Here is a 22,152-nt window from a genome sequence, read left to right on the forward strand (position 1 = left end):
GCAAGAATACCACCACTAACCCACGGCAGGCATCATTAACAGATTATAGTGCTCTGCCCATATGCAGAATCTGTACTCAAGCCATTATCAATCAATCAAAATCAATGATGAACATGATGAAGCTCACCTATGAATCCTTCACTAGACTCACACTGATGGGAAATCTGTTCATTCAACAGAAATAGAGAACTGTTGCTTCTCAATAAGAATACCCTACATCCTGATCTGGTAACGGTCTCACAGGGTTTCCTCCCCAGCAGACTACACATCTCTTTCCATTCCATTTTAGTGTTTTGTGACATTTTCTCTCTGGATTGATAATAACGGGATAAAGGCTGAATCAGAAGTGTTTTGGGAATGTGAGAGAAAAAAAAAATTCTCAACAAAGATGTCCATATTGTCCATCCTGAGACCTACTGTTTAATCCTGAAAATCTCTAGGATGGATTTTGTTAAAGGATTCTTATCATCTTATCAAAACCTTTTAAATCAACCTGGACATAGTACAGAGGTGACGGAGGTGAAAGAGATAAACGAAGGGTTTTTTTTTTCTTATCCTTAACACCATACAACACAGAGCCCACTAGGTTTAAATCCAGCTCCCCACAGATGCCTTCAGTCCAGGGCGCCCAGCAAATCTCAAAGATGAAAGGTGGAGCTGGGGGCTGGGGCAGGGATGGGAGGGAGCGAACACAGAACCAAGTGCCCCCGAGACTTCCCTGCATCAGTTAAGGCTCCTGCTTGCTGAGTTCTTTCTCTCACTGATCACAGACAAGCTACAGGGAAAAGAAACATGACCAAACAAATAGTAAAAAAAAAAAAAAAATACTATTTTTAAATTTCTTGAAATTTTAATACCATTAGACCCAGTTTTTGCTTAAAAATGAGAATTTAAAGTATTTCTCATATGACTCTGCTTCACAGAAGCTGGAGGAAAAGGGTCTTGTTCCCATGGCAACCTTCTGCATACTTGATTCTTTTGTTTCAGCACTACTCATGAATTTACCCACATTTTAACTTCACTCAGAATGAAGATAACACTCTAACGAATGACAGGAAGCATATACCAGAACCCATCTCAAAACACCCTGAGAAGAGGCTTTGTGTAGGCATAGGCCTGGGATGCTTGGGCTATGAAGGACAGTTCTGCAGTTTTTAATGATGGTTTTTAAAAATCTGAACACAACTATACATTTCCATCTGAAAGAAAATCACACCCGCTCCCGACAATTTTATATATAACTGTGGAGACTGAATATGCCTGGTTCATCACTGGATTTCCAGGACCTAACAAAGAATGAGGATTCCATCTCTTTGCTATGCACCTGAAACTATCACAACATTGTTAATCAACTATACTTCACTATGAAATAAAAAGTTCTTAAGAAAAAGAACTCTTTATTATACAATTATTTCAGATGTGGAGGTGAGAATGGGGGTGAAATTCGCCTACTGTTTTCAATCTGCTGACCTAACCAGAAATGCTGTTAGCTTATCTTGAAATTAGTTTTGATTACAAAATTGAAGGTTACTAATATACAATAAACTTCAAGTGTGTTACAGACTGTAAATAAAGGGAAAAAAATCATGATTGTTTATTTTTCATGGCTGATCTGATTACAAAATTTTATTTAGTGTTATTCTTGAACATTGTTTCCCTGTGATGAATAAAGATTTGGGGCTAATTAAAAAAAAAAAAGAATGAAGACTTGATAAATGCATTGACTGAATCAACACTAGGTTCCTATTATTCCTCCTTGCCCCACTGTTAAAGTTCTGACTTCCAAGGAGAGGAGCAGTGGGTGATAATATGAAACAAGTATCTCCCAGGAACATGAGTTAATAACTTCAGACATGAGTTAAATTATCAGGGTCCTCACAAGGCGGGTGGGCAGGGCCGAATGGCCCTAAGGACTGGCAAGTAAGGCAGGTGGGTGTCTGCTCCTGACACAGCATGCAAGATGCAGGGCATGTAACTCGAGAAGTTTTGCTAATCCACCGCCTGGCCAAAATTCTTTGAAAACTCCAAACCTAGAAAAGATTTATGACTTTCGGAGGGACTGTTTCCTTTTATTAGATGACAGTTACATAACCAATTCCATGACCCTTTCCCCTTGGCCGCCTGTTTTTGTATTTAACCCTCCCTCGAGCTCGCAGCTCTATAGCAGGAGAGCTGGCTGGGCACACCGGCTACCCTTGTCCCCACCCTGTTCCCACTTCCCCCTCAAACGGACTGTGTACATCTCAACCACTGCGAGCAGTCTTGAGCCTTTGGTGGATGCAGTTGGAGGACAAAATATCAATTATGAACAAATAAGCCAGGAAAATGTGGATGCTTGGGTGTGCTTGGAAATAGCACCGAGAATGAATTTATAGAACGCTGGGACAATATCAAATAAAACAATAACATCTTTTCATGCTGAAGCCCCCTTTCCTGTTGTGAACTGATCATTCTTGAATAAAATCAGCACAGGGAAGGACATGCGTGCCTTCAGACACTCTCTCTAGATGCTTTTTAAGTAGTGCCCTCGGTATTCCAAGTCAGAATTTGACCCACAAGGAAGAGTAACATTTCCAACAAGCCCCAAAGCTTTGCATCTTCACCTTTCTTTATTAAATATGACCCCAAAAGTTGTCTTCCTAAAAGGAGGCAATGCTTTCTATAGAACCATCAGTTTTAGCAAAAAGAAAAAGGAACCAGGACACAGAATTTTGGAAAATTCTAGCAGCTGGTTTCCTAAGCCATATATCCTAAGAAAAAGGACGCCTGTCTGAACGGGGGAAACAGAATTCCATGTCTTTGCTGACACTTTTCAAACCTGCTCCAGTTTATCAGCAGCTGGCTCCAGTCAGGCCCTTTCTCACACAACCCTCTCATTCACCTTTCATCAGGGATTTTTAAAATACTTTCTTTTTAGATGGTTATTAGCACTGGCCAGCAAAGTAGCCAAAGAACATGATCTACAGGGTAAACAAGTTCTTAACCTGGTCTTAAGTGGATTTGGGACGATGATAAATTTGTTCCTGCATTTATTAAAATGAAAGGGGCTGAGTACAGAAGACTGGTCAACCATCAGTCCTGCAACACGCAGTTATCAGCTCAAGACCAGTGGCAACACAGGGAAGCCAGAAACACAGGAGGCCAGGCCACTGGTAGGGGAGCATGAAGACATGAAAAGAGAGAACATGCAAATACTAAACCTCCTCAATACCAAAGACCAGACTTTCCACTTTCTGTTTTTCTCAGTCTTTATACTTTTCTCCAACATTAGCTGTATGTGATCTCTTATCTCATGAGTAAACTCTATGAGATAACAGTATCTATAAATAAATACACTTCCAGCTGAAGTCCATTTTGCACTGTACCTACTATAGCAAGGCTATCATGTACCATTACATCACACCTCTGAAAGATGGATGCAGGGTACTGGTTACAAGTGCAGGCTGTTACAAGAGCCAGATGGCCTGGGTTCAAATCCCGACCCGTCTTCTGCTAGCCTTCTAGCCTGAGGCTATTTAATGTCTCCATGACCTATTTCCTCATTTGTAAAGTGGGAATAATAATGGTATGACCTCATGTGGTTCTCACAATGACTTAATGAATTAAAACAAGTGGCCAGAATGTGGTCTGGCATGAGGTATGTGCTCGTTAACATTAATTATTACTCGAGTAGAATAAAATTCCTTTCCCTCCCCTGGGAATTTACACAATTCACATGTCTTTTAAATGAAGCCACTAAGCTTTCTCAATTTTCCAGTCCACTCTGTTCAAGGACAGCAAGTCTAGCTCCTATATTTCCATCAGTTAAGTCTGGGTGGGCAGGTGTGATATCATCTTGCCATACACCAAATCTGCTCAGAGTCACAGGCATACACTTCCTCATCAACTTACTAAAAATTGTAATAGGTACTTATCAGTGACAAAATTAGAGGAGGATTAGCTCAGTTCTTTATTGGGCTTAAGAACCACTGGCTTTGAATCAAAATACTTTAAAGTTAAATTTCTAATTATTTGAGAATTTTATATCTCACTAAATTAAAAAATGTCTTCTCACCGTAAGATTGCTTTTGGTGTCTAGGAGTCTTGTTTCTGCTTTGCAGATAAGTTCCTTTGCATTATTTTTTTAGTTTGGAAAACTCATGATTACCAAAGGGAAAGGGGGAGGGGGAGGAATAAATTAGGAGTATGGGATTAACAGATACCCACCACTGTTCAGAAAATAAACAACAGGATTTACTGAATGCACAGGAAGCTATGAGGGCCTCCCAGGTGACACAGTGGTGAAGAATCTTCCTGCCAATGCAGGAGACATGGGTTCCCCTGGAGGAGTAAATGGCAACCTACTCCAGTATTCTTGCCTAGAAAATTCCGTGGACAGAGGAGCCTGGCGAGCTATAGTCATGGGGTCGCAGAGAGTTGGACGCAACTGAGTGACTGAGCACACACGCACGGAGGCTGTATTTGATATTCCGTAATAACCTGTCATGGAAAAGAACGTGAAGACGTACCCCTGGAAAAAAGTCTGCTCACAGTTCTAGAGTTCAATATCCATCTCATCGATCTTATATCCTACCCCAGTCATTTCTCTTTCCCCTCATTATCACAGAGATCACTTCCATATGAAGAGGCTGCTTCCAACCCTGTGCAACATGACTTTTGCCCATTTCATCCCATAGACATTACTCCCTCAAAAGTCTCTAGAGTTTGACACTATCATCAGTTACTGCTTCCTTTTTAACCTGTTAAACAGATAATTGTAAACAATTTAAAAGAAAACCATTTTACTGAAACCATGATAAATAATTATAAAATTTGCATGCTCTTTAATTTATATTTTAATGACAATATATTAAAATTTGGTAATTTTTAAAGTAACATTTATTCTTATTTATTTATTTGACTGTGCCAGGTCATAGTTGCAGCATGTGAGATCTAGTTCCCCGACCAGTGATCGAACTTGGGCACCCTGCGTTGGGAGCATGGAGTCTTAGCCACAAAAGTCTTCCCATCAGGGAAGTCCAATTTTGTGTATTTTGAATCTAATGACATTTTACTTTATTATTGTTTAGATTAGGACTATCCAATAGAAATATAATGTGAGTCACATGTGAGCTACATAAGTAATTTAAAATTTCCTAGTAATAATATTTAAAAAGTTAAAAAAAAAACAAAAATCATGAGTGAAGCTAACTCTAATAATATATTTACCAGTATATTAAAAACATTATATCAAAATATAATCAATATAAAAGCTATTAATTAAATATTTTACCTATTTTCATATTCAGTCCTGGAATCAGTGTATATTTTACACTTATAGCCCATTTCAATTTCGACAAACCATATTTCAAGTGCTCAGAAGCCACAAAGGGCTAGTGTCTACCACATAGGACAATGTATCTTTAGATCACTGAAGTTAACAGAAAATATAAACTAAAATATGTGAAAATCTTTATTATAACAACTAAATTCATGATTTTGCTGAAGGCAAAGAAATCAAATTTGGTGAAATAAATGTATAATGATAAAAAGAAAAAAGAACCATTGGCTTTGTATAATGAAAACCCTAACACAGAAAGATTCACAGAAACAGAAGTTACTGGAAGTCAAAATTTTATACCTGTAGCCAGGGCCTAGACTGGGGGGAACTCAGACTGCCATACTAAATAGCTTCAATTCCTTAAGCTTCAATTCCTTCTGTTTCAGGAAGGAAATCTAGAGGTAGGAGGGTGAAGAACAGGATATGGGGCTGAAGGTTAAACTGAGGGACTAACAAGAAGGCAAGGAAGCCAGTCACAGTCTCCATACATGATCCACTTAAGACGAGACTGGCAGTTCCTCAAAACGTTAAAAAAGGGTTACCGTACGACCCAGCAATCCCACTCCTAGGTATACACTGGGAGAGAAATGAAATGAAAACATATGTTCACACAAAAACCTGTACACAAATGTTCACAGAAGCATAAGATATAACGGCAATAAAGGGAAAACAGCCCATGTCCATTAACTAATCAATGGACACATAAAAAGTGGTATATGCATACAACGGAATATTACTCAGCAATAAAAATAAAGACTTGCATATATTGTGACATGGATGAACCTTGAAAATATTATGCCAGGTGAAAAAAGCTAGTCATAAAAGATCATATATTATATGATTCTATTAATATGAAATGTCCAGAATAGCTAAACCCAAGAAACACAAAGTAGACAGGTGGTTGCCTAGAGCTGGAGAAGTCTGGGGGGAAATAGGGATGAGTGCTAATGGATGTCGACTCTCTGTTTGAGGTGATGAAAATGTAAAGTTGATTGTGGTGATGTCTGCTAAACCTGTGAATATACTAAAAATCACCAAATTACACAACTGAAATGCATTATTTGTATAGTATGTGAATCATTCTCTCAATAAATCTCTTTTAATAAAAAGAGCAGCAGCTGGGAAATGGGCAATAGGGGTAAGAGCTGATCTGCATGCATCCTGTTCATGGATAGAGCTCTTTTTTCCTGCTTTCCCAGAGAGTGAATTCTGTCTGTGTTTCATCTCTTTTCAAGAGACTCTTATGAAAAGTCCCAAGATTTAAACAATAAATGAGAGCTGCCCTGGTTCAGGCTGGGTCAGGAGGCCCAGAGTCCAGTTGTTTGGACCAACACCCAACTTGGCCGACCCTAAAACGCCTTCAGGGAATTCCAGGCCCCTGGGAACGCAATCTGAAACCACTCAGTGGATCCAAAGGGCTGAGAGATGTGGGAATGTGAAGCATCTTTGTAGGGTCAGCGAGAGGGAATCCAGCCAGACTCTGCCTAGTCACTCCAGGGAACTGGAGACAGTGTCCGCACCAAAGCAGCCCTGCCCACTGCTCACACCTTCAGTCCAGTGACAACTGTCTGCCCTCTGCCCACACCTTCAATCCAGTGACAACTGTCTGCCCTCTGCCCACACCTTCAATCCAGTGACAACTGTCTGCCCTCTGCCCCGTCACCATACACACTCCCTTGTAAGGGGGAGTGATGGGTTCATTTACAGAAAGCTAGAAAGGTCTGGCTTTACACCCTCCCTTGAGGTTTTCAAAGAGCTCCAATGATGGTAACTGTGTTCGGAAGAGTCAAAATGATCCAAACTCTTACCTGGTATTTGACCATAACCAAGACGCTAGCAGCCTTCACTTTTCTTTAGTAACAGTGAATTTAGAATTACAAAATACATTACCCATTCCCTTAAAGAAAGTTCTATAGCATGCATAATGGAGCCTGTGTTTCCTGCTGCCAGTCTGTAAGTCTTATTTCCCCACTGTTTGTGTTCTGTTTTATACATATACTCCTTTTCTTGCACTTGTTTCTCTACCAAAATCCTGGTCCCCAAACACAAGTCTTCAGGAAAAGTATTTTGCACTTCATGTTATTCCCCACCCTTTTTTTTTTCCCCTGCTTCAATCCCACTTTTCCAGAACTAACAAAAACTGCTTCTAAAAGCTCTGGCCCCATCACCCCTTTCCTCGGAACTATCAGTAAGATCCAGCTGTCTGAACCAAATCTCCGGACTGTTAACTTCTAACCACACAGCTCCCTCTGAGAAAAGCCCATAGATGCGCATCTCTTGTTTCTTTTCTAACCAGCTCTATGAGCCACTCTGAGCCATCAAGTCAGCCTACTACCTGCATTCACCTACATCCTGCAGAAGGGCGGTGCCGTTGCAGAACCTTCTTTTATTGCTTCTTAACAATGTTGACAGCAGATCATCACAACCATTCACTCACTAGGATATGCAGTGTCTGTAGAGAGGTGACCACTTGTTTGTAGGGAGTTGGTCACTCCCTAGTTTTCCCTCTTTTTTTTTTTAATTGACATCTTCACGGTTGTGGTAGAAACAACTATCAAAAGCTAATCTGGATTTTTAAAAATTTATTGGAGTATAGTTGCTTTACGGTGCTCTGTTATTTTCTGCAAAGTGAATCAGCTACACATATACATTATTGTTTGGTCACTAAGTCGTGTCCAACTCTCTGTGACCCCATGGACTGTAGCCCACCAGGCTCCTCTGTCCATGGGATTTACCAGGCAAGAGTACTGGAGTGGGTGGCCATTTCCTTCTCCAGGGGATCTTCTCCACTCAGGGATCGAACCTGCATCTCCTACATTGCAGGGGGATTCTTTACCACGGAGCCAAAGGGAAGCCCATACACACATGCCCCCTCTTTTTCAGATTTCCTTCCCATTTAGGTCACACAGAGCTCTGAGTAAAGTTCCCTGTGCTACACAGAAAGTTCTCACTAGTTACCCATTTTACACACAGGCGTGTATATATGTCAGTGTCCATTTCCCAACGCATCCCATCCTCTCTTTTCCCCTGGGTGTCCCCATGTTTCTTCTCCAAGATACATAGACACTTGCCTTTGGTCACTTCACCAGAGTAGCTCCCAACCATCTTCACTTCCAGCCACAGAAGCAGGGAGGGCAGGCTCCCTGCAAGCTGCAGGAACTTGAAAAAGAAACTACCTACTTTGGCTTACTCGAGGGAGCGCTGCACTGTGATACCTTCATAAGGCGATGGTCTGACAGTCTCGAGTTTAAAAGGAACATGAGCAGCTACACCTATAGGAGGGACGGAGCAGCTCCCGGAGAGCTGGTCGGGAGCTGGACCACAGCATCCCCTGCCGAGGCATCTGAGCGCTCAAGTAGTCAGCAGCTTCTCTAGTTTCTCTAGAAACCGAAAATGCCTGGGCACCTGTGCTAACACGGTCAGCACGAATTTCAACCTCAGAATTGTTATGTTATTACACCTGATAACTTAACTAGACAGTATATAGTGCTTCACAGTTTCCAAGTGGTTTTCTTCATCTTTCTATTATACACCTAGTACCTTTTCCAAGGGCTGTCTTTGGCTTTTAGCTATGAAAACTAAATCCCCACTGGCAACTTTCTAAACCAGAATGAAACAAAACATACAGTATAAATTCTTTCTGGGGGACGAACTGAAAAATCGTAATTTAGCAATAGAGAACTACTCCACAAGAAGCAGTTTCTGAAACAAAAGGTCATTTATAGGTTTTATTATTTTTATACAACACTGATATACTAAATAAATCAGAAGCAATCAGCTTTATAATCTCTAGGAATTTTAAAAGAATTCAAGATCTTTGAAAAATATAATTGTATTAAGGTTTGCTTTTCTTTTATAAACCTTCAGGTTTCAGTATATTAATTTTATATATATATATACATATATTAAGGCTGACTTGAAGATAAACAATGGAAAATAAAGAAGGAAGTATTTCATTTCCATGGAAAGTCGATGGACGTATGAGGTTCTAGATAGGAAGAGTCACCAGTATGCCTGCCCTCCTTCTCCAGCGGTCTAAATGACCCACAATATGACACATCCATGCTCTCAGCTCTATGTGCAGGCCACAGGCCAAGTTAACCTTGAATTGTTTGAAGTGCAGCGGCTGGTATAAGGACACAGATCAAAAGTCTAACCCTTTCCCCCCTTTTTTTTGGCCACACCACCCTGCCATGTGCAACATTTAGTTCCCCAAACAGGGATTAAACCAGTGCCCTCTGAAATGGAAGCTCAGAATCTTAACCTCTGGACCACCAGGGAAATCCCTGACCACGTCCTTCTACAGAGACTGATCAAAGGGATGTTGGCACTGTTCCTGAAATTTTCAAAACCTGGACTTCACCCTCTACTCTATGACATGGGTAGTAAATTCAATTTTCTAAAAAGTGAACTCTTCAGCCTTTCTAAATAGGAGACTCCTCTGTGGTAAAATCCCGATCTGCAGGTGGATGGCGCTTCTACCACCTCTAGGACCTCCAGAATCTCGGCCTAACAATGGTCTCCATCATCACCTTCCTCAGATGTGCTTCTACAAGCTATGTTTCTCTTATTGGGTCACTTCCTAATTTCAAGCATTTCTCAGTTTTCAATAGTTGCCTTACCTCTTTGCCAGACTAATACCTTGAAGCCAACTCAAGTTTTTTAACTGTTTTAAGCCGGGGGGGGGTGGGGGGGGGGAGTGTGCATATGTATCTCTTGTTTTTTTGTTTTGTTTTGTTTTCCTGTTCCTTTTTTATTTGAAGGGCATTGTTTTTACTCCCATGTGAATACTGTAAAAAAAAAAAAAAAAAAAGACAAATCAACCTGATCCCTCAGTTGCTCTAATACAAAAAATTGACAAAGGAGTATTATTTATCCCATCTAATTTTAACAGGGGGGGAAAAATAGGCACGAGTTACTGAAAATTATATAACTGTACTTTCTTAATGCCTCAGATTGTACAGTATTAGAGACAAAGGTATATTTGGAAGTCCTGCTTAATCTCCCTAAGTCCTGGTGAAAGCATTCACCCTAATACATGAAAGCATACTCCCCTTGCACCCCCGTCACACCTGCGCAGTTGACAGAGAGGGTCTCTGAGGAGCTGCAAGACTGTGACCTGTACAAGCGCACAGTCCCATCAATTTTCAGGTTAATTCAGAACAAATGATAAAACCAATAAAATGAACACCTGAGCTCTTAAATGGGTGGCTGATAGGCTGAAACTGCCCTACACGTGTATATTTTTAAAAATCTGAACTATCTTCCAACACTTAAAAATCAAGAGACATTACCCACACACCCAGATTTTCCACTTCTGGAATATCAGCTCTCAACACGGAGCTCACACTCTCACAACAGCCATGGTGGCTGGGGCTGCTCTCACCCCCATGTACAGTGACCCACGCCCCCCACCTCACCACTCAGAGCCCATCCTGCTTTTCAGCTACGTGACCTGGTGGCCAAGACAATTCCTCCCCCTCGAGAGAGGGCTCAGAGTCAGATCTGGCTCTCAGCTCTGGCCCATCCTTTGGCATCTAAACACTTACTCAGCTCAGTTCAGTCACTCAGTCGTGTCTGACTCTTTTCGACCCCATGGACTGCAGCACACCAGGCTTCCCTGTCCATCACCAACTCCCGGAGCTTGCTCAAACTCATATCCACCGAGTCGGTGATGCCATGCAACCATCTCATCCTCTGTCATCCCCTTCTCCAAGGCTCCAAGTCCCCTTCTTCTCCAAGTAGTAAGTAACACTTACTATTTGGGGGCAATTTACTTAATCTCTATGCCTCTCATCTGCTCAAAAAGATCTGTTTCCTGCATAGATCATGGCAAGCATTAAATAACACAAAGTCAAAAAGGACTTAGCATAGTACCTGGCACTGGCACTGGTACCTGGGGCTGAATAAATGATGATAAATGTTGTCATTATCATCATCATCAAATGAAAAAGCATCCAAGGGACACTTGGGAAGATGCAAATTTCCATCCAAGTCAGAAAGTTTCTGAAATCACCATTTCTACTTCCTTAAATGTATGTATTATTCAGAAGAAATCTAAGTTACTAGGGACTCATGAAACTTTTGCTTCCATGTATCAGGATCTTGCAAGCCCAGACTCCACACATGTGGGAAAAAAACAAAAACCTACATAACACCTGGTTTTCATTTAATTCCTCAGAAGAGCAACATATTGTTCAGAAATATTTTTATATGCAAATCAATCTGTCCCATACCCCTGAGAAGCTTCCCCTATTAACATAAAAAGAGAGAATACAAGCTTTTATCAGCCTGAAAAAACGTTATTTAACTTCACAGTTAAATTAATTAAATTAAATTAATTGCTTCAATTAGTATCAAATTTTAACAAACATATGACTGTAAAATGTTTGTCTTTCACTATAAAGGCTTTGGACTTCGCAGATGGCCATAACTGATACCTCTGTAAGAACTGTAATTAATTGGGAACTTTTACAGTTCAATTACAGAAGAATAAAGGAAGAAAAACTCAGCCATCGCTTCATAATCTTAATGTAACCTATGTAAGTGGAAATCAGTAGAAAAGTCTTGTCAGTTAAATTCATAATTCGAGCCAGAAGAAACTAGATGAGAGACTAAATTCAATTATTTATAGCATTCTGGCAAAAGTCCATAATGAATTTTTAGACGGACTGGGGGAAGAGGGAAAAAAATCCATGACTTACTTATAAACTTACTTATAAACCTTACTAATAAACTCTCTTGGAATGGCCTATTTGGATATTAATAGCACCTGGCTGAACACGTCATACTCTGATGGTAAGTTAACTGTGCTATAAAGCCTTAAGTTTTCCTCAAATGTTGATTTTGGCTACTGAATATTTAAGAAAAAAAGAAAATTGGTATAAAAAGGGTTAAATTATGATCCTTATAACCATTTTACTTCAAAGTCAGTAACAGTAAAGCACAGCCCAACCCCTATACAATAATATGAAGTTAAAACAGCAGGCACCTTGTTTATGCAATAGATGTTTTTATAAAGCTAACTCCCCCCCCCACCCCCCGCAAATCAAGTCACTACAAATGACTAAAAAAACCCTGGATGTTTCATCTTGTGAAAAGAAACGCAATCTGGGGGTGCAAACACTCCCCCTTAGAAGGCATCTGCGCTGTGTGTCTGGATCTTAAGCCGGTCTGTTTTTAAACAGAACCAGCACTACCTGCATTCAGAAAACAAGTGAGACCAGGAAGAAACGTCCACTCCAGCTGCCACAGTGAAACTTCAACAACAGCACTGTGGCCTCATAGAGTGCGGCACTCTCTACTTCCTTTCTCTGTTTGGAAACGATGCCAATTACTCTGACAATCCTATGAGTCACAAAAGCCACATGGAGACTAAGGCGTTCTGAAGGTGCATCCTTGATCACTTGGTACAGAGCAAATTCATCTATTGCTTCCTGTGCAGAACTCTGCATCTCACAGACATAACACCAAATACGGTTCCTCAAAAGGATTCCAAAAGAGACTAATGTCATTCTTCAGGTACGTTGATTTTTTTTTTCCATTAAAGAAAAGAACAAAACCTAGATTCCCCTCTGCTTCTAGAGCACACCATTCTTCCTGGGTTTCCTTCTGCCCCCACTGGCTGGGCCGTATCAGTCTCCTTTGCTGGCTCCTCCCGCATCTTCAAAATCTCTTAAAAGCTGGAAGGTCCAAGCGCCTGGGGCTCCCTCCTCTGCCTCCATCCTTTCTCCAGTAAACTCATCCACACCATCGCTTGAAACTGCATCTACAAGCCAACCACTCCCCGGTATGTCTCCACCATTCAGACCGCCCCAATCCAGACTTATAAAATGAAATGCCTCTTCGCAGTACCTCTGACAGCTCCCAGCCATCTCCAAAGATACAGGGCATGTGGGACACAGAGCAACATCAGGACTCAATGCTTTGTTAAAGGCAAAACTACAGAGGCACTGAAAAGATCAGTGGTTGTCAGGTGCCTGGGCAGAGGGCAGGATGAACAGATCACCAAGGGTTTTTAAGGCAATGAAAACCATTCTGTGTGTTACTGTGATTGCAAATACACGTCACTGTACATTTGACAAAACCCAGAGAATGTACAACGCCGAAAGCGAACCCTAAGGTAAGCTCGGACTTTGGACAATGTCAAAGTAGGTTCAGAAGTTGTTTAAATGAGCCTCTCTGGTGAGGATGCTAATAATGAGGGAGGCTGTGCTTGTGGGAGCTCAGAGAGGCTATATAAGAAATCTCTGTACTTTCCACTCAATTTTACTCTAATCCAAAACTGTTCTAAAAAATACAGTATAAGGACTTCCCTGGTGGTCCAGTGGTTAAAACTCCACATTTCCAGTGCAGGGCACGTGGGTTAGATCCTTGGTTGGGAAACTAAGATCCTACATGCTGCATAGTGAAATCAAAATAAAATTGCAATTTGTTAAAAATAATAATAATAAAGTATTAAAGAATACAGCTCAACAGTGAATGAACAAAGCAAAAGACATCTAAAAGCTCATCATTCCATGTCTGTTCCACCGTGCCAGGGTGTATTTCCAGCATCCCAGTTAGAAAGGCACATCATGCTTTTCCTGGAAGACCTCCAGAAGACAGGAGAGTCTTAGGCCTCCTACAGCAGCTGTGACATCACCCACCAGTGCATACTCGCTGACATCCACAGGCACCCTGACTCTTCTCATCAGGTTAAAATCTAAGACAGGCTTCATGAGAACTTTCTTAATAAGACCCCGATCTCTTAAGCCCCCTAGACCAGTGGTGTTTCCCACAAGTCTTTCCCAGCTCCTGAAGAAAAAACTGACCAGTGGGAAAGACATGGACGTTCAACTCTAGTACCAAGGCCAGACTCTGGACCACTCTTTCATAGAGCAGGAAACAAAATGAGTAAGACTCACATAGCTTCGTGCCACATCTGAACACTCAACTTGTCTTTCCCTCTCCTTTTCCGCTTCTCCAAGCAGCTGTCCGAAACTAAGAGGAGTGAGTTCTCAAATTAGTTCTTGAAGAGGATAAGAAATTAATCATCCCAACTTGTATTTGCAGAAGTGGCCACTGATTAGATATTAGGTGATACTTAAGAATCATCCTCACAGCTGACTGGCATCACCACCTAATGCATCCTTCAACCTGGGACACCTCTTGAGTGAGAAAGGAGTAATGAATGATTACACCTAACTACTGAAATTAAACTGGGCCAACAAGGATGTGTAGTTACCCTAATAAATTAAAGAGCACTTCTATATACTAGGAACTGCTCTAGCTGCTTTTCATGTATGGACTAATTTAATTTCCACAACAACCCAAAGAGTAGGGACTGCCATCACCTCTACTTTGCACACATGCATACTGAGAAAAGACACTAGGAAGCTTGCCCAAGGTCGCACAGGGCAAGTGGAAGAGCCGGGATTGGAACCCAGACAGACTGATGACACTGCCAGTCACCACCCCAAAACTGTCAGTAACACCAAGCTTAATGCCATTCTAACAGTCCCAATGTCCACAGTGTTTTAGAATAAACAAAGTTAACTGTTGTTTTTCACAGTCCTGAGTTATTTCATTCCTGAGAATTTTTTTTTTCCCTCTCACATCTAACTGAAATTAGTCCTGCTATACCTCTGGATAGAATGAGCAGAAATAAACCCAACTAGAGCTAGCAAGCAGCTGGCCACTTCGGTTTTGCGTGTGTTGCCTGTTCTTCTTATTTGTGGTAGTTATGTTCTATAAAGTTACTGTGAACACTGAATTAGCAAACCCTGAACCATTACTCCTAAGTGGAAATACAGAGATTCCTACAAGCCTCTGATCACAGTAGTTTCATCAACTGATCGATATATAATCTTTGGTTTCTTAGCACTACATTCATGCCAACAGCCCTGTCAGTTATGCCTGAACAAAGCTTATCTAACACACATTTCTCCGTATCATACATTGCAGTCTTCCTGTCTTGGGAATCCTACACAGTACTTCAGCACTACACGTGAGGGCCACTTTAAACGGCAAAATCACCCACCCCAAAAACCCACAAAAGTGCAAAAAATGTGGATGTGAATAGACCGCAAATCTGAATGACTACAAGAGCACAGTAAGCATTGATTTGGCGCTACAAATAAATCTTAGTGGGAGGCAAATGAACAAATACGGATACCACAAATAATGAATATCAGCTCTTCATGTCCCTCACTCACTAAGGTACCAAGCCTCTGATACAAAAGCACAGAGACTGCAGTTCCAGCCGGCAAATCTGAGCGCAAGTCACCAGTCAGACACCCACTAGCTGACGGCTGTAGGTAACTTACTCTAACTTCCCTCTGAGCTGTCTTTCTTCAACTATAAACTAATACTGCCCCAAACCTTCTCTTTCTTGGGTCATGTAAGAGCAATTTCAGTAGCTTTCAATCTTGAGTTTTATTTTCCATTTATCATCGTTCTTCACTACCAAGTCTTTACAGAGCTAAGTTCCCATATTTGTCATCTGCTATGCAATTCAGGCTGGGGCTTCCCCAGTGTCTCAGATGATAAACAATCTGCCTGCAATGCAGGAGACCTGGGTTTGATCCCTGGGTCCGGAAGATCCTCTGGAGAAGAGAATGGCACTCACTCCAGTATTCTTGGCCTGGAGAATTCCAGGGACAGAGGAGCCTGGTGGGCTACAGTCCATGGGGTCACAAAGAGTCACACAATTGAGTGACTAATACTTTCACTTTCTTTCCATGGAGTCAGGCTAAACAGAGCAACATGGTCTGATCTAACTAGCAAATGAAATATGATCTGTAGGTACAGAGGATTCTCAAAACTTTTCATTTAAACTTCAATGAGAGGGGGAAAAAAGATGCAGAATAATGTATATCATCAGTATGGTACATTTTTTTAAAAGGGGGCAGTAAGAACTAATTTGTATTTGCCTGAATTTGCATAAAGAAATGCTGGAAGCTGAAACAAGACATCTAATACATTAATAAGAAGTGAAGGGTAACAGGGTCGACAGAGAGAGGGAATGAGCAGGTGTCTCCGAATACAAGTACGTATCATTTGATATGGTTGTACTTTTACACCATGTAAATATATAACTTATTAAAAACACAATGAAATATCCTTTCCTGTAAAATAATGAGCCAAAAAAAAAAAAAGTTAGAAGTTCCAGGTTCTAGTCTTAGCTCTGATTCTAGTTAGCTGTGAGGCCTGAGGTAGTCTGTGGGCGCCAGGATGGGATAGATGGCCTCTAAGCTCCCTCTCTATCCCAAAACTGCACAGAAGTAGTCAGTCACAAGACAAAATAAGAGTAAACCGAACTTGTACCAAAGTGTTTACTAAGAGGATAAATTAACAGCAAGTGAGCGCTCTCTTAGCCACGCTAACATGATTGACACGTTTTACAATTTCTATCTCCTATTTCAAATAAATTATCTGAATTTTTAAAAACAAGATAGTAATCATGAGAAATTTTAACAAAACCAAATGTTACCTAAGGACATGATACAAAAGGAGTTCTTAGTAAAAATGAAGCATAAATGACTTTCCCTTAAGCGAGATTAACTGAAGGTGTCCAAATCTCCCAGATTTGTAAATAATTCAGAAGCAAGGAAATCGAAGAATCATGCACTCTAGCTAGAAGTATGTTCAGTGTTTTGAACCAAGACATAACCCAGGCTCTATTATTCTTCAAATAAAAATCTTCATATTGTAGTTAAATGACCAATTTAATATGTTGTAGAGATGTTTATTAAGTTCCACTCTATACATCCCAATTGCTCATTTAATAAAGTTACCAGCAAATATAAAAGCAATAATAACAAATGACTAGTGTGGGACTTCTACATATAGAGACTAGGTTGACTTATACTTGACCTAAAACATCTATTAACAGAGTACAGCACGGGGACTATAGTTGATAACATTTTACTATATTTTTGATAGCTGCTGAGAATGAAGCTCTTAAACATCTTCATCACAAGAAAAAAAATTTATCGCTATGTACAGTGATGGAGGTTAACTAGATTTACTGTGATCATCATTTCACAATAGTTTATACGAATTATCAACTCATTATGTTGTACACCTGACACTAATGTTATATGTAAGCTGTATCTAAATTAAAATAAATCTATTAAAGACCATGAATCTTAGGAGACTAATATGATGAGGGAGCATAAGGAAAGATAAGTAATTAAGAGTTAGAGAAAAGACGCTTCCCCAGTTCCCCCAGCACTCCAAGGTCTTGCTTTGAGGGGTATCCTGTTCTCAGGTTTCTGACCCATGTGCATTCATCCCAGCAGATCACCAGGACAAAGACTTTCGCCTGCCATCTTCACTGCTGTGCTGCCAGTGCCTAGCATATTGTCCGGTACACAGACAATAAATTACATTAAATAAATCACATTAAAGAAGCTCAACTCTAAAATACTTCAGTAAAGAATAAAGATGTAATGCTCAATAAAAATCTCATATTCAGAATAATGCCTATCTCCCCAAGAAAATAAATCCCGTAACTCATGTGGAACCACTCATGTAAAGTTCCTAAAGAGAAGAAAGTAGACAGAGGACACCCTGGCTTATTTTAAGTATAGGAAGAGAAAAAAAAGCGAATATCTACTGTGTTTCTTCATTTAAGACTCTGGCTATTTTAAAGACTGAAAGAAAAGTAAGTCAACATCAGTGCATAATAGTGTGTACAGTAGGCTATAATTGCATTTTTTAAATAATTTATTGATTGTTGGCTGTGCTGGGCTGCGACATGGGCTTCTCTCTAGATTCAGCAAGCGGGGGCTACTCTCTCACTGCGGTGAGCAGGCTTCTCATTGAGGAGGCCTCCCCTGCTGCAGATCAGGGCTTGAGGGTGCGCAGGCTTCAGGGGTTGCAGCCCACGGGCTCAGCCCGTTGCTGCGGTTCTCAGGCTCCAGAGCTCAGGCTCCAGAGCTCAGGCTCAACTGCTGTGGCACACGGCTTAGTTAATCCCCTGCACGTGGGATGTTCCCAGATCAAGGCTCGAACCCAGGTCTCCTGAATTGGCAGGTGGGTTCTCTACCACGGAGCCACCAGGAAAGCCCTGTAACTGTATTTTAAAAATCATATATGCAGAGAACATCTCTGGAAGCTACATCACAAACCAGCTGGATGGGGGACTTCTCACTGCATACTCTTTGGCAGAATTCCCATTTTTCACCAGGTTATGTATTATTCTGGGCAGTGGTGGGTGGGATGTCTCACCCACTGTCTGTTGGATGAAAGCAGAGCAGCATCCTCCACGGGAATCAGCATCAAGCCAGCCCTCGACAAGGACATACAAGGCTCACAAGGGAAAAGCACACGGAAAATTTCAAACGGGCCACAGACGTTCTAGACAAGTCAAACTCGTACCATGTCGAACCGTGCCTACTTCTCAATTCTAGGCTTGTTGAAAGAAACGCATCCACTGAGATTATCAAGATGCCATGCACGTTTCCCCAAACACGGTGTCCAGTGGTTCCAGGGGAAGGAAAAGGCAGCCCTGCGTCATCTGTTTTTCCAAGCTTGGATGTTCACTCTCGGAAAACTGTTCCCATATATCACCCTCAAATTAGAGGGTTATTCATGTCTCTACTTCCTCCAGGCTATCTTTCCCACATTAAAACACTGGCAACGTGTACGTTTTTTCATACCATCCCTGAAAGGCTTTGTACTATAACCAGGCTCTCTAATGGAAGTCAGATTTCTGAGCCTAAGCCGGCATTTGCAAAGTCCACCCTCTGTGAGACCAACCTGCCCGAGTTCACGTGCTATATGGAGAATACACTGTGTAGAAAAAGCACTGATAGGAATAAGTACTTCTCCAGTGTGAGCTGTGATAACAGACTCACAGCAGGCCAGGAACTCAGTGACCTGGTTTCTGACTCTTCAGTTATTCCCATCACTATTAGCTCACTGCTCATGGAGCAGCTGACGTGCATACAGATGAAGTGATCTTCCTAAGGATGAGATTAGGAGGACTCCTTATTCCGGTCTCAGGAAAGAGAAATGTGTCCAATAAAGACTCATCTTCAATGTTGGGGGTTAAGTTCATGCCAAGAAATTCTGCAATGAAACAGTCAAAGGAAGACAAAGTTGCTTCAGTTTGAACATCTATGTTTCCAAATATAGAAGGTCTTCAAGGAGTCCAGAAGAATCTATTGTATTCAACAGTATGCAGGGGAAGAGTGTATGGAGTCTAAAGAACTATACTTCCACCCTCCCCCGCTAAGTTGGAAATGATACCTCATGAGCAGAAAACAGATCGCTCAGTCTACCTTTCAGAAGTATCAATAAGACAATACTCTGATCTTTAAATGTTGTAATAAATTGGTAAAATTCTGATACTCTAATAAAATTTCATTCTGATCACAAAAACTGTTCTGTGGAAGTAAACTGGATATTAGCCAGAAAGACTAAAAAAGAAAAAGGGATTAAGGGATAAACAAAGGTTACAGAAATGACTTTTTTTTTTTTTCATTTTTTTTTCCATTTATTTTTATTAGTTGGACGCTAATTACTTTACAACATTGCAGTGGTTTCTGTCATACATTGAAATGAATTAGCCATGGATTTACATGTATTCCCCATCCCGGTCCCCCCTCCCACCTCCCTCTCCACCCGATCCCTCTGGGTCTTCCCAGTGCACCAGGCCCGAGCACTTGTCTCATGCATCCAACCTGGGCTGGTGATCTGTTTCACCCTAGATAATATACATGTTTCGATGCTGTTCTCTTGAAACATCCCACCCTCGCCTTCTCCCAGAATCCACAAGTCTGTTCTATACATCTGAGTCTCTTTTTTCTGTTTTGCATATAGGGTTATCGTTACCATCTTTCTAAATTCCATATATATGTGTTAGTATACTGTAATGGTCTTTATCTTTCTGGCTTACTTCACTCTGTAAAATGGGCTCCAGTTTCACCCATCTCATTAGAACTGATTCAAATGAATTCTTTTTAATGGCTAAGTAATATTCCATGGTGTATATGTACCACAGCTTCCTCATCCATTCATCTGCGGACGGGCATCTAGGTTGCTTCCATGTCCTGGCTATTATAAACAGTGCTGCGATGAACATTGGGGTGCACGTGTCTCTTTCAGATCTGGTTTTCTCGGTGTGTATGCCCAGAAGTGGGATTGCTGGGTCATATGGCAGATCTATTTCCAGCTTTTTAAGAAATCTCCACACTGTTTTCCATAGTGGCTGTACTAATTTGCATTCCCACCAACAGTGTAAGAGGGTTCCCTTTTCTCCACACCCTCTCCAGCATTTATTGCTTGTAGACTTTTGGATAGCAGCCATCCTGACTGGCGTATAATGGTACCTCATTGTGGTTTTGATTTGCATTTCTCTGATAATGAGTGATGTTGAGCATCTTTTCATGTGTTTGTTAGCCATCTGTATGTCTTCCTTGGAGAAATGTCTGTTGAGTTCTTTGGCCCATTTTTTGATTGGGTCATTTATTTTTCTGGAGTTGAGCTGGAGGAGTTGCTTGTATATTTTTGAGATTAATCCTTTGACTGTTGCTTCATTTGCTGTTATTTCCTCCCAATCTGAGGGCTGTCTTTTCACCTTGCTTATAGTTTCCTTTGTTGTTTATTTTTGCTTTTGTTTCTAAAATTCTGGGATGTGGGTCATAGAGGATCCTGCTGTGATTTATGTCGGAGAGTGTTTTGCCTATGTTCTCCTCTAGGAGTTTTATAGTTTCTGGTCTTACATTTAGATCTTTAATCCATTTTGAGTTTATTTTTGTGTATGGTGTTAGAAAGTGTTCTAGTTTCATTCTTTTACAGGTGGTTGACCAGTTTTCCCAGCACCACTTGTTAAAGAGGTTGTCTTTTTTCCATTGTATATCCTTGCCTCCTTTGTCGAAGATAAGGTGTCCATAGGTTCGTGGATTTATCTCTGGGCTTTCTATTCTGTTCCATTGATCTATATTTCAAGGTTACAGAAATGACTTTAACACAAGTGAGCTCCTGGGACAGCAAAAACACAAGCAAGGTAAATTCTTAACCTGTATTTAACATGAATTCTCAAGTGATTCAGATGCTCCAAAGTTTAAACATACAGTAGATAAATCATATAGGTTTTTAAAAAACCTTCCTCCTAAAGATTTTTAACTTAACGCCACTTAGTGAAATCCAAGAGAACAATTTCACGGTTTAATCATTTCTGATCTCTTTTGAACTGTACAGATGCAAGGAAAATTGCAACTTGTTGTGAATGACTTTCAAAGACGTCCTGGAAAACATCTTATTCCCAGCAGACTTTTCAAAGATATCGGCATGCACACACAAATACATACCTAAGTATCTATATAACTAAGTGTCAGGCATCAAATAGACACACGATAGAAGAAAAGTAGGAGTTACACGGCGGGAGAACTTCAGCAGATAAACAAACACTACTATTGTACCCTGTTCTGGTTGTTCGTATCACTTCTCTGCTAGAAAAGAAATTCCAATGAACTCCCAATATACAGACAGTTTTCTTGCTACAAAGGGACTTTTGTTTGAATCCCCCACAAGTGACAAGGTCAATCTTAACCAATCTTGACATTTCTATGGAACCTTTCCACCAAATTTTTTTCCAAGTTCAAATCATTTCCTGAAACCTATTTAAAATCCAAAGAAAACACTTTATAGATAAAGTATAGGGTAAATTCTTTAACAAATGCCATTCATGACACACATTTTCCTCAGTATTTTTCTACAAACATACTTGCAAAATCTAAAATCACAAGGCTTGATTGTGATTTAATCCACATCCTTAAAAAGTTAGACTCAGTATGGTAATAATATACTGAATTAATATTTTAAACTGTGTTCACCTGTAT

The 22,152-nt window shown here is 40.6% G+C and overlaps 1 protein-coding gene across 2 annotated transcripts in view; it reads right to left on the reverse strand.

Moving 5' to 3' along the window:
• ARHGEF26 (Rho guanine nucleotide exchange factor 26) overlaps positions 1-22,152 on the reverse strand; it is a 136,600-nt gene that overhangs the window by 72,707 nt on the left and 41,741 nt on the right. The window lies entirely within an intron of this gene.

The sequence above is a fragment of the Odocoileus virginianus genome, chromosome 4 (genome assembly GCF_023699985.2).
Source record: "Odocoileus virginianus isolate 20LAN1187 ecotype Illinois chromosome 4, Ovbor_1.2, whole genome shotgun sequence".
NCBI lineage: Eukaryota > Metazoa > Chordata > Mammalia > Artiodactyla > Cervidae > Odocoileus > Odocoileus virginianus.